We start from the raw sequence: 12851 nt of genomic DNA on the forward strand, positions 1-12851 counted from the left end.
ATTCTTTGTTAGAAATTCAAGTTAATTTCATAGAACAATCTTTCCTTGTCTAGTGCCCTGCAGATGTGTTTGACTGCAGTTCTCATCATTATGTCTGGGAATGATGGGAATTGCATTCCTATACACCTGTAGGACACCAGGTTGAGGATGATTGTCAGAGATCTGTGGTCCCCACTGTGGCTTCTAGGACAGATGACACTCGTGAAAGCTTAACAGGTTTTAAAGCAGGAATGTTGAAAGCCAGGAAACCACCAAATGATTGGTAATCAAGAGAAAAAGCACAGGCCAAAGGAAGGGAAAGAGGTCAGGGCCTTCTGTGGGGTGCTAGAGGTCAGGATTTGGCCCCCGGGTCTGAAGTTCTGCACCCTCTTTTTAAAGGATAACATCAGCAAAACCAAGTTAGATCAGGTCACTAATCCCTGCCTCTCGTCCCTTTTTCTCTGCAGAAAACTGTGTGTAGCGCGGAGATCAGTTGTCCTGAAGGGCTCTTCTGTGACCACCATTTTGGGCTCTGCCTAACCCTCCGGCAAGAGGGGGAGTTCTGCCGTCAGGACGCTCACTGTACCCAGGGCCTGAGCTGCATGTTTGGCAAATGCCACCAGACGATACCTGGTGGGCAGGAAGGTAAGGCCTGGACTGCTGTGCAGCTGCCTCTTGGATTTTAGAATGAGGAACGGAGGTTTCCATTAAGGGGACTCCAAATTACAAATAGGAGCATTGCTCACCCCTGAAGTACAGGAAGAAGCAAGCATGTCGCTCTGGCACACCTTGATGATGCTGATGCTGATTATTTTACTTTGATTTACCTGCTGCTCCACCAATAAGAAAAAATAGGCAGTGTTCAGGTGGCTAACACAAATAAAAAGAAAATGAAAATGAATGTTGTTAAAACAGTCATGAAAGCAAATTGACACAAGCAAAAAACACAATCAAAGAAATTAACAAGAGTAAATGCCTTCACTTGTGCAGCATCATTACCGCCTTGATCATCAACACTGGCCGTGTTGGCTGGGGCTAGTGGATGCTGGACTCCAACAAGATCCAGGGAGCTTTGAGTGACAGTAAAAGCTTCATTTGGAAGCGCCCAAAGTTGCTTTGGCAGCGCATGTCAAATTACTGTGCCCCTCAAGAGCACAGGTATTGCACAGCCGTTGCATCTTTCTCTCTGATAAAGAAAGCTGATAGACAAATCGAGGCTTCGCTCTTTTCTGAGGCCTCAACCCAATGCCCAGTGATCTGAGAGCAAACCCCACCGAGATCAATGGGACCTACTTCTGAGTAGACACGTTTAGGATTGTGACATGAGTCTCGCCGCTGTATCTTAAATGTTACTACTCAGTGTTCAGATCATGACACTGTTTGGTATCATTCCCTGTTTGGCTTCCCCTCACTTTTCTGCTTCATTTTAAGTTTCTTAAACATATTTTCCTGCCTCTATGAGCTCCTTAATCCTTCTTATAGTAATATAGAAGAGAGATATCTCTAATTTGGCATGCAGGATCCTTTGCTCTCCACTTGATAGTCTCAGGTAGTGATTAAATTAATTAAAGAAGGGAAGTGCTCATTCAAATTCTTAACCTTCCAATTTGCAAAGCTTCTTCAGATACAAAGAATTTTACAAATATTTGTGGAGCTCTTTGTGAGAAACTGTTCTGTTCCAGCTTGCACTCAAATTAATGTCTCTCTGTGTGTGGTGGGGAGTTTCTTACCACCATTTTTTAAACCAGGGGTCCCTTTTCTTTGGGCACATTTCAGAATTTGAGAAACATATGTGAACACACCGCAAAATGGCTCCCATGTAGCCTGTTGCTAGTCCCATAAAGCCTGTGATGGGACCTGGCAAATCAAAAGAGAACTAGAGGGTGGGAAGGGGCAGAAAAAGACCAGAGGCTGGCAGGGAGTAGAAACAGAGAGGTCAAGAGGTAGAGAGGGTAATTGCAAAGCTAAATTCTGGGAGGGAGGGCAAAACATCAAGGCAAAAGAGTAGAGAGGAGAGAAAGAGCAAAGCTAGAGAAGGAGAGAAAAAAGATTACTCTAACATTTGCCAATATTTTTCTTAAAATGCTTCTTTAAAGGGGGCAGGGAGAGGAGTTCTTTGTGGGTGCCACAGCACCCACATGGAATAAATACAACTAGTTGTACAGTTCCCTGCCACATCAGTACAATGTTGAGGTTCCTGCTTTAACTGTTAATTTTGTAAAAGTGGGGTTCCTTCCCTCCTTCCCTCATCCTTATTGTCTTTGGATACTTTGTTCTGAAACTACAGCCAAAATTCACCAATGGAAGAAAATCCTGATTCAAATTAATCGGTTTAACGTCTTCAAAATGTGCTCTGTTTCAAAGCGATCCCCTCCCTGCGTCCACCTCCTATGGTCAAATTGCATCCCTTTCCTCTTTGCCCTTTCGAGGTGCCCGTTGTCAACAGGATAAGGACTGCACTGCTGAGTCCTGCTGTGCCCGCCTCCACGGAGAGATGGTTTGCAAGAGAAGGCTGCGTTTAGGTGAAGGATGCTACGTCCCCCAAGGAGGAGTTGCATTTAGTGTGAATCAGGTGTGCCCCTGCCTAGAAGGACTGGTCTGCCATCGGGTGGCCCCTAACCGAGAGTGAGTACCAGTGTGGATTGTGGGTGGGATGCAAGGATGGGCAGGAGATAGGAAGCATCACCTCCAGTCGATGGTGTAGTGGTGAATTTGGAAGTGTGTGTGTGTGTGTGGGGGGGGGGGTCCCTTCATGATGGCCAGAGCCATGCCTCTCTGCCACGCTCCCATCAAAGCCACCTCCCAAGCAACTTCTGTTTCCAACATTATGCAACCTATGATTATGCAATTGAAATGTGCTTTGTCACTTTGTTTGGGTTTCTGTTGAGTAATGAAGGCCAGATAAGGGTATCTCTTTTTGAAAGTGAAACAGTACCAGCTTCTAGAAGTTATTTCTTATTATCTTATTTATTATGAATGAATGCTTTTTAGAGTACATTCATACCCCAGCCCAAAAGTCTCAGAGCTTATATGGAATTAATAAGGCAGTACCTTCCCACAGGCAGATGATCTAAAAGCATGACATTCAAGGGGAAAGGGACAGGGAGGGAAGAGGAGAAAAGGGGAGTCAGACAGTAATTACACTTAGAGAAAAGTATGTGGTTATACTCTCGCAAGAGCAGCAGTCTGGACTGACAATCCCTGTTTGGTTTCTGTTCATTTTCTCTGGCCTCTGCAACCTCTCACTTTGTGGTTGCAGAGGCCAGAGATCCTCCATGAATCCAGAGTCTGTAGTTTAGGGGTTCCAGTTTCTCAAAACATCCAATAATCTTTTATTGTGCTCTCATTGGATCCACACTGGATCATGGGTAAAGTAGCCTGAGGAAATCACCGGGATGGAGGGGCAGGGGGATGGGGTGGGAGGTAGGTTTTGAAGCAACAAAGGCAAGCTGACCACATGTTGCTGGGAGCAGAGGCTGACCGAGAGGGAAAGTGTCACAAAAGCACAGTTGCGTGCCTGGCAGGCCTCTCCAGATAGGGAGTTCCCAGGAATTCTTGGGAAATGTTGAAAAACACCCTTGTTCTTAATCCATTAAATTCAGGACTCCAACACAGTGACAGCTGCCAAGCCATGAACCAGCAAAATTAAGTCTCTTGAGAGGCAGTGAGGGAGGGACTGTGACCACCCTGAGGGTTCCCACCAAAATAAGTGGGGTGCTCTTACCCCTGTGGCCCCTCTCTGCTACACCCTTGCCTCCAGTTCTGTTCCTTGAGAAAAACTTTGTCATAGGAGGTGCTTTGTGGGGAGGTGGTACCCATGTCTGTTTAGTCCAGAGGTTCCCCAACTGTGTTCCATGGAATCCTGAGGTTCCACAAAAGCCTTGTAGGGTTTCCACGAAAAATCTCAAATCTCAAATTTAAACTGGATTTTAAAATGAAAGCACATGAGGTCAACTATTTGATTGTCAGCTGGCATCCAAGCAGGAAACAAGGAAATGCATCGTATTATTTGGTTCCTAGGACTCTGTTGTGTAGTGTTAGGAATAATCGAAAGAATTCATTTGGGATATTAACATAAAATTGCTTTATTTATTTGTTATATTTAAAATGTTTTTTCTTTGTTTCCAAACCTACTACATTATGCAAAGCACTCAGGCAATAGAAACAGATGAAAGAAAATAGAACATTGTAGGTTCACAATGCTTTGTAAAAATCAGGGATAGAGTTAGGGTTTCATGGAAAAAATGTCTTCAGAAAGGTTCCCTGACTGAAAAAGTTTGAGAACTGCTGGTTTAGCCATTTTGAGTTCTGTCTCCTTTTACTAACTTATTTTATATGTCTGAAATTTTATGAGTTATCATTTGACCCAAATAGGGTCCCCAAAATGACTTTCAGTGAAAATGATGTTAAGGTGTTAAAAAATTAAAAGTTTAAATGTTTAATACTTTAACTGAGTTCCAAAAGTACCAATAGCAGATATTTTATTGGCTGCCTGTTGAAAAATCCAGTGTGACATGAAAATCCACTCTAACAATTATTAGTACAATTTTTAAAAAAATCATTCTCCCTCTTTCTTCTAGGGTACCATTTGAGTACTGGACAGATAAAACTGACTGGCGATGCCAAAAGAATTAGGCAAAGAGGAAACCAGAGTTCCTGAAATAGTTGTATTTATTCCATGTAAATAACATTGTACATAGAGCTGTTCTGTCCTCCCCTTTGTTGAATGTTTCCAAATAAACATATCTGAATTATATAAATGCAAAGACTGAGTAATTATTAAAGAAATAAATCAGTGAGGTGTGTAAGGCTGAAAGTGGACAGCTCTGCAGTGAAGTCCTATGAATGTCTACCCAGATGTCAATTTCACTGTTTTCAGTAGGGGCCACTAACAAGTAAGCATAGATAGGATTGTAAGTTTAACAATCCAGGCACAATTTTGAAAGCTGCCTGCACAGAGCTCTTTCACAGCTTTCTTTCTACTATTCTTCCATTTCTTTTTAACAAGGTGCCTGCTTTGATAGGTCTATCCCGAAATGGTTTCATCTATGCACAATCATCATCCTGTCCCAGCCTGGTGCCTTCCAGCTTACTTTTCCCATAATCCCAACGGACATGCTGGGCTGACAAGGAATTATGGGAATTGTAGTCCAACACAGCTGGAGAGCACTAGGTTGGGGAAGGATGAGGCTTGAAGCATGGGTGAATAATCGGTGGCTCCCAGACTAATTTTAAAGCTCCGTGCAAGCAGTTGATTTAGATTTCCACTTAAATTGATCTGGCTCTTCTCCAGCAATCTGGTAGATTGGGTAGCACTGAGCAGAGGGGCGCGGGGGGATAGAGACAGAAAAAAGGGTGACAGAAAAGGAAGCAAGAGCGCAGTAGCCACACCCCCTTTTGGCTCTGGCTCCACCTTACACTTCTTAGGCCCCACCCAGCAGCAGCAGCACCAGGGCCCAGCCATGGTGCAGGTACAGAATCCATTTCCCCCAGGTGCACGGATGACCACCATTTTGGAAGGCTTTAGAACGGCCTCACGGAGAAGAAGGAGAGCAAGGCGTACTAGTGCTGAGGGCTGTATGCTCCCTCCAGCATCAGAGGCAGGATGCTTTTGCTGAGGAACATGGGTGGGAGGGTGCAGGTGCACTCATGTCCTGCTGCTGCTGCTGAGATCCCCTGGACAACCGGTTGGCCGCTGCGTGGGTGCAATGCTGGACTAGATGGTCTGAGCCAGCAGGGCGCTTCTTCTGCACCCCCAGGAAATACAGCCCAGAATGGAAAAAAGGCTCGCAACCCATCCTGTCAAGTGCTTCTCACAGGATGTGACAGCTACACACCTGAACACTTAAATGAGGACATGCCCAAATCGTGTATAAAATCAGGTTGGGGAGGTTATTTGGTGGACCCCCGGCTCAGTGGTGAAGCACCTGCCCTGTGTGCAAAAGGTTTCTCGTTCTGCCCTCAGCACCTCCAGGCAGGACTGGAAAATTCCCGCCTGGAATCCTGGAGAGTGGCTGACCCAGTCAGTGCTGCAATATCGAGCTAAACAGCCAGTTTAAGCAGAAATAAGGTAGTTTTAATTCCATTTGATTCTATACCCTTTGTGCAGAAAGCGAGGGTGAGAGGGATCGAGAGATCTTCTTTGGGAGGCTTTTAATTGCAACATAAAGGAAGCACCCTTATTGTACACAGATCGTTTTCCATGCTGTGTACTGCAAAAGCTCTGTGTGATTTTCCCAAAGAGAAAAAAGATTTGAGCAAAGTACATAGGCAGCTGGGGGTATAGCTCAGTGGTAGAGCATTTGACTGCAGATCAAGAGGTCCCTGGTTCAAATCCAGGTGCCCCCTCTTTTCCTTCTTAATTCAAGAAATTTAATTTCTCAGTAAAATATAAAGCATATTTGCTGTCTCTGCCTGGAAAAGCAACTTCTCATGCAGTAAACACTATAGTAACCTGTTCCCTTCCCACTAAGACCTTTCTGCATGAAGCAGAAAGAAGTTGCATAGCGACCTGTTCAGACTCAGGTTCTACTGAGTGCATGAGATGACAGAATTCTCTTTAACTGTTCACATAAGGGGTGAAAGGACATATGGAGATGTATGCCTGAGTGGGTCCCCCGCTGCCAGCTCAGTATATTCTAACCTCAATGTGCTCACACAGGATTTCTTGCTAAATGTATTATGTTGCATCGGAAGTATACAGCCATGCCAGCACATTGATGATTGATCTTGATTTAATGATCAAGATCTACTTACTGGAAACTGCTGTTTCAAGAGCATTAGAAAGAATAGTTGCAGGTTAAGGTTTATTTGACTAGAGTCAGAAGGCAACTGCATGATTTAATATGACCATTGTTAATTTTAACAAGCATCTGTTTGGTACAGCTCAAATAGGCAAAGAAATGAAGGAAATGAAACCAGCAACCCCTTTCTCTCCATGCAGTAGCTATTTAGGGTACAGTGATACTGATACTGTCAGGCTGGCCACAGAAAATGGGGAGTCCTTGCTGTGACCTCAGAAATGCCTTCTGAGATTCCAGAGGACTCCCTACTCCAGCCTCACAGGCTGTGTGTTTCTTTCCACTATAGCCCTGAAGACATATGAAACATAGAAACTGAGCGAGTCAGAGGCGGCCTCCTGGGCCATCTAGTCTGACGCCCAGCTCCAGCTGGCTCTGCTCACAAGACAGTGGGGCAGGCAGTGGAAGTGTGTTCTGGAGATGGGCAAAAGAAAGGCACTGGCATCAGCTGCTGTGCCCAAGTGCTGCATCAGCCTATTTTTGCAAGGAGGAAGAGAAAAACTTAGATGGGCAAAATCAGCCCTCTAAACATTTCTGAGACCTGGTGGCGGGTGGGGGGGGGGCGGCAGGGAGGTAGTGCTAGCTCCTGCTCTCTATTGGATACCTGTAACCTTCCAAGTCCTGAGAGTTATGGTCCATCAGGTAGGGCTGCATCCTTAAGGTGCAACCTATGCATGTTTAAGCAAAAGAAAAGAAAAGAAAAGAAAAGAAAAAAGAAAAGAAAAAAAGAAAAGAGCCCTACAGCTCCTAGTATGCCTCAGCTAACAGGCCTGGTTTATTTCTTTATCTCTTTATTTAATATACCTTTCATCAGCCAATGGCTTTCTGAAAAGGTTTCCAATGCTTTAAAATATACAAAACGTTCATAAACAAAATACAAACATTTACATAAATACCAAATAAATAATGCCAACAATGAATCCCATTAATCCAAAACATAAACCTTATCAATCCACATATAAATCACATATTAAATAAGTCTGGAATAAAGGAAATTGAATTAAGCAAACTGGAAAACCATATAAAATACAGCATGTATATAAAACCTAGTGATTAAAATAGTGGGAAAATAAAAAGGGTTTTGCCTGGTGTTGAAAAGACAGAACAGTTGTGTCAAGCACACCTCTGTGGGGGAAATGATTCCATAAATGGTGTGCCACAACTGAAAAGACCCTTCCTCTTGCAGCTGCCCTCCGTATATTCTTTAGGTGACCGAGGAGTTGTAGGCCTCCTTTCTGTCTAAGCATGTATAGAATGTACTTTTAGTGGCCTTTCAAGCATTTCCCCCTCCATACAATGGGTTTGAACTAAGAGCTGTGGCTTATTCCAGCCAGACTGAAACCAGATTTAGCCAGGAAAATCCACAGGGCAGCAGTGGAATGGGCAAACTGCCTCCTTTCTCAGTCTCTGAAGTCATTCCTTGCAAAGGTCCAGAGACTGAATGGACGGGACCAACTGAGGGGAAAGAAATCAAATCAAGACTGCTGGGTTCTCCTGTTTTGAAAACAGACATTTATTATCATCAACATCGACGTTATCATCACTTTCAGATTGCCTAGCAATTCCAAAATTTAACATTATTAACTGGGTCAGTGGAGTTTCTGTGTATCGTAGTTTGTCACACCATTCAAATCAATTCACTCAGAGCTTCACATAAACAGTTTAGGTGATACTAGCAACTGAATCTTCCCACATAACTTTATTTTCTTATCAGTAGTGGGAGGTGAGGAATTAAGAAAATATTTGAGTTTGCTGTTATTAACCAGACTGGGAGATGGTGGGCATATAGGTGCCCTGTTTCCTCCTCCGTGGCTAGCAGCAACTTCCTAGAAGAGGTGATCTGCAGTGGGGCTGTATGGATGCTAGAACTTTCCATGCCTCCGGCTGCTCTTAAGAGAAGGAAAGTCCATGGAGAGATCCCATTAGTAGTACAGCTAGGTATTTTAGACCCTGGACTTAGTGATCTGGGGTAGCGGGGGTAGGGGTGGCTTTAGAAGGCGATGCATTTTTCTTTGTGAAGCAACATTTCTCCTTTCTCCTCACTGCCACCCCATGCTTCACAACGGTTGCACACTCCTGCTCGAGCAAAGATAAGTACATACCAAATTGTCAGTGCTGTTTGCAAAAGAAATACCCAGACCCTGTGCAGTTGTGCATTTTGAACACACTTAAATCCTAGCACTATTACAGCAAGAGGAAAAAATGAGTCTGCTTCTGCTGCTCATATCCTAAATTTGCTAACTCAGGAATAGGTAATATTGTCTTCTAGAAGCGGATACATTTTTGACGTACACACAATAAAAATGAGAAGCTGAGAACCGCAAAAACACCTGGCTGGCTGCTTCTGAAACTCCAAAATGTTTCAGAATAAGTAAGCATGCTGCAGTGGGCTGAATAAGGGCTGATGGAGGGCCTGTTTGCCCATGCCACAACACCTTTTGGTCTCTGGATGGTCATGGGGGTGTTCATGGGCTGTAGGGAGTCTTGAGGTCCAGCATCAGCTGCACCCCTAAACCCAGTCATAGATCCCCCCCCCCGCCACCTTAATTACTGGTTCCAGAAGAAGGGTTTCGAGCATCAACCAACCAACCTAACAGCTGTACATTTCACCTGTTCCTCTTTAAAAGAATCTCTATGTAATGGGAAAGTAAGAAAACATAAGAGTCTTGACTAGAAGAGCACCTCCCCTCAGCTTCCATAGAAGAGGGAGGACTTGTCAAACTCTCATCTTAAAATAGCCCATCTAGTCATCTAGCATGATTCTCAAGAGAATATTTTTTTCAGGAAGGAAGTGTGTTTTAACTGATGTAACAAAAACATTTTTATATAAACTGCTTAGAGAAGTTATGATATTGTTGGGAAAATTCAGATAAATTCTGGCAGAAAAGGGTTGCTTATACGTGCCTTTGTGTTATAAAAATACCTGCACCCCTTTCTCAGAAAGCACCGGAATTCCAAACCAGGTTACTGTTTAGCATTTGCTGATACTTTAAGAAGTGGGAACTGATAGTTTGCCAGAGAAGCTGCCAGGGCTATTGTTTTTGCTGATCAGTAAGAGCTGATAAGGCTGCCAGGTTAACCAAGTGCCAAGACCCACAATAATCCCTGTGCCTCAATGATCCTTATGTTAATATCTTGCAATCGAATGCCATTATATTGAGCCTCCTCTACAGAGGTCTCACCTTCTTCTGACTGTGTTTCCTTATTTCATCATCAGCTGCCCAGTCGCTGGGCCCATGTGACTCAGAATCTATAAAACAATCTGTATATGTTCTAAAAGCTTCTAGTTGGCAGTGAGAGCCACTGCCCAAAAGCATGCTGATGTAACTGCAGGCATCCTGGGTGATCTTTCAAGAAATCGCTGTGGTTCAAGGCGAAAGGGGTCTTTCCAGACTGAATCCTGTCCCACAGCTGCCATCGAAGCTGCCCAACAATGTCAAGTAGTATGTGTTCAAATAAACATACTTTAAGTGAGGTGTATTAATATCCTTTGTCCGTAAAGATCACTTAAAAATGCTCACAGCAATTTTTTCTACTGGTAGTTTCAAGAACTGGTTTGCTGCCTTATCTCTGGTTTTGGTTTTTTTAGTGTGCATTTTTTCCCCAACTCCTTTTATCCTGGGTTTAAATGTAGGGAGAAGCAAAGGAGTTTTCAAAGTTTTTACCTTTGGGAGGTAGTGTTCGATGACAAGGCACTTTGCTGTTTCTCAGAAGCACTGTGTACAATAGTATTTCATGTACTTGGTTGGCAAAGTTCCAAAGCTGAACCATTCCGAAACTTGCTGAAGCACTTTTTAAAGAAAAAAGTGTAAGCCCACACACAGTGAAAGAATTCAAAGATACTATAAGTTCCTTTATTATAGCTAGAGCATGAGGACAGGCAGTAAGCCAGCAAGAAGGGCATGTTTACTTATCTACATGTGATTTTATATGGTCTTCCTTCAAAGAATAGTGGGAAATATAAGCCATCATATCTACAAGTAGAGGAAATGTTTATCCCCTTCTCTTCTTGTAAGAATAAGACTGCCAAAAAAAACCACTCTGTTCTGTTCAATAAAGAACAGGAAGAAAAACTGTGGGATTCTATGCACTGTCATTTTCCAGATTTCCAGAGGTTTTTAAACTTACTGACAATTTTTGAACCGCTAGCAAGCGGACAGCAGCTGTTGTCTTGGCCCCAAAGGGTTGTTAACAAGACAGATAAAAACTTCTTCTTCTGTTAGACCAGCTCAGCTGTAGATAGATAAATACACAAGTATTTGGAACTGAACCCCATTGAAGACAGCAATATTTATTTTTACCCCTGTGGAAGTTATTTCTGGGTAAACTTGCATACACTTGGGCCTTTAATGTTATGTATTATTATAATATAGTGCTACAAATAAGAATATAATAAATATTAGTGATACACCATTTTTCAGTCCACAGAATCACATATTCCTTTGTAAGAATATGCAAACTGTTGAGTTTTGCTGTGGCACCTGGGCTAATGCATATGTTGTTGTGGCCAATCCAGAAGGGCAGCTGTATTGGTCCGTTGCAGCAAAAGCAGAACAGAGACTTCTGACACCATAACGGCTAACAAATGGGTAGCGCCGTCTGAATTAATGCAAGGAATGTGTTGGCATCTGGATTTATTGCAAGATTATTCCTACATTTTCAATTTGTCAAGGCTGGGAATCCTGAGGGATTCTCTCAGGCTGGAGCATGCTGGAAGTTGTAGGCTGGGGGATGCTGGGAGTTGTAGCATTCTTTTTCTCTCTCTAGAAGGGCATAGGTATGAGCTGTTAATCTTGTCTGATTTCCAATGAATTTTTAAATGACCATCTTGTGGCCTAATTCAAACAAGGGGTTCTTGGGCAGTGATGGGGACAATTGTGAAATTTCAGATATCTTCCAGCCCTAATTCTTATAATATGCTTTCAGTGTCTGAAGGGTAACCTTTAGGTTTACTCTGTGAATGGACAAATGCAAGGCTCTTGAGTCTATCTTTGTGGAGGTCTGTGCATAATTATACCTAAACACAAAGTATTATTATTATTATTATTATTATTATTATATAATTCCTTTACTGCCTGCAACTAAAGCTCTCTGGGCAGTTTACTACAACAAACAATAAAATACAATAGGTTAAAAATATTAACAAGAATTTAAAATTAAAATAGCATAAAAGAACATTAAAAGACAACAAAAAGTCCTGGCCAGGAATAAAAGAAATAATTGTCATAATTATTAGTGATAATGATAATTGTGTCAGGCCCCTGAATGACCAGGGAGGCTTTAAGGGCCCCCACAAAGAGGCCTGTCTTAACCTGGCACTGAAAAGTCTTAGCACCAGACAGACCACAGCAGGGAGGTTGTTCCAAAGATGGGGGGGGGGGCACAAAAAAGGGTCTGGCCCTTCTTTCCCCCCCCTGAATTTTTGAAGGAGTGGCACTTGAAGAAAAGCCCCAGAGTTTGAGCAAAGTGTCTAGATAGATCAGGGTTGAGAGAGTTGCTCTGACAGGTTCTACAGGTCAAGACCTGCACCATGAATTGGTTTTGGAAGCATACATGTCGCCAGTGCAAGTGGACCAGAATTGGTCTTACATATTCTGAGCTCCGAGTCCCAGTTATTAATCTGGCTGCCATATTCTGCACAGTCTTCAAAGGCAGCCCCAGGTAGCGTCCATTGCAGTAATCTGATTTAGAGATTTCCAGAGCATAAAAGCAAGGCTATCTCTGTCCAGATAAGGGTGCAGCTGGACCACCAGCCAAAAGTAACAAAAAGAACTGGCAGCCACCAATGCTACCTGGGGCTCGAGTGAAAAACATGGGGTCAAGGAGCACCCCCAAGCTACGAACCTGCTGCTCCAGGGGGAGTGCGAACCCATCTCGAACACTCCCCATCCGGTCAAAGGAATCACCCACCAGCAGCACCTATAATGTGTTATGTACTAAATATAGACGAGTAGCACAACCTGCAGATATCTATTGTAATGGATATATTCAAATCCTATGTAAGAAACCTGCAATACTTTAATTTTTCTGTTGTTTAATTTTGATTTATGGAAATATGCAAAAAATTATAAA

The 12851-nt window shown here is 43.1% G+C and overlaps 1 non-coding gene across 1 annotated transcript; it reads left to right on the forward strand.

Moving 5' to 3' along the window:
* The first annotated feature begins 6255 nt into the window (after positions 1 to 6255).
* TRNAC-GCA lies at positions 6256 to 6327 on the forward strand. The gene has a single exon. It is a non-coding gene; the product is annotated as a tRNA-Cys (tRNA).
* The last annotated feature ends 6524 nt before the right edge of the window (positions 6328 to 12851 follow it).

This window comes from Varanus komodoensis, unplaced genomic scaffold (assembly GCF_004798865.1).
Source record: "Varanus komodoensis strain SLA01 unplaced genomic scaffold, ASM479886v1 scaffold45, whole genome shotgun sequence".
Taxonomy (NCBI): Eukaryota; Metazoa; Chordata; class Lepidosauria; order Squamata; family Varanidae; genus Varanus; species Varanus komodoensis.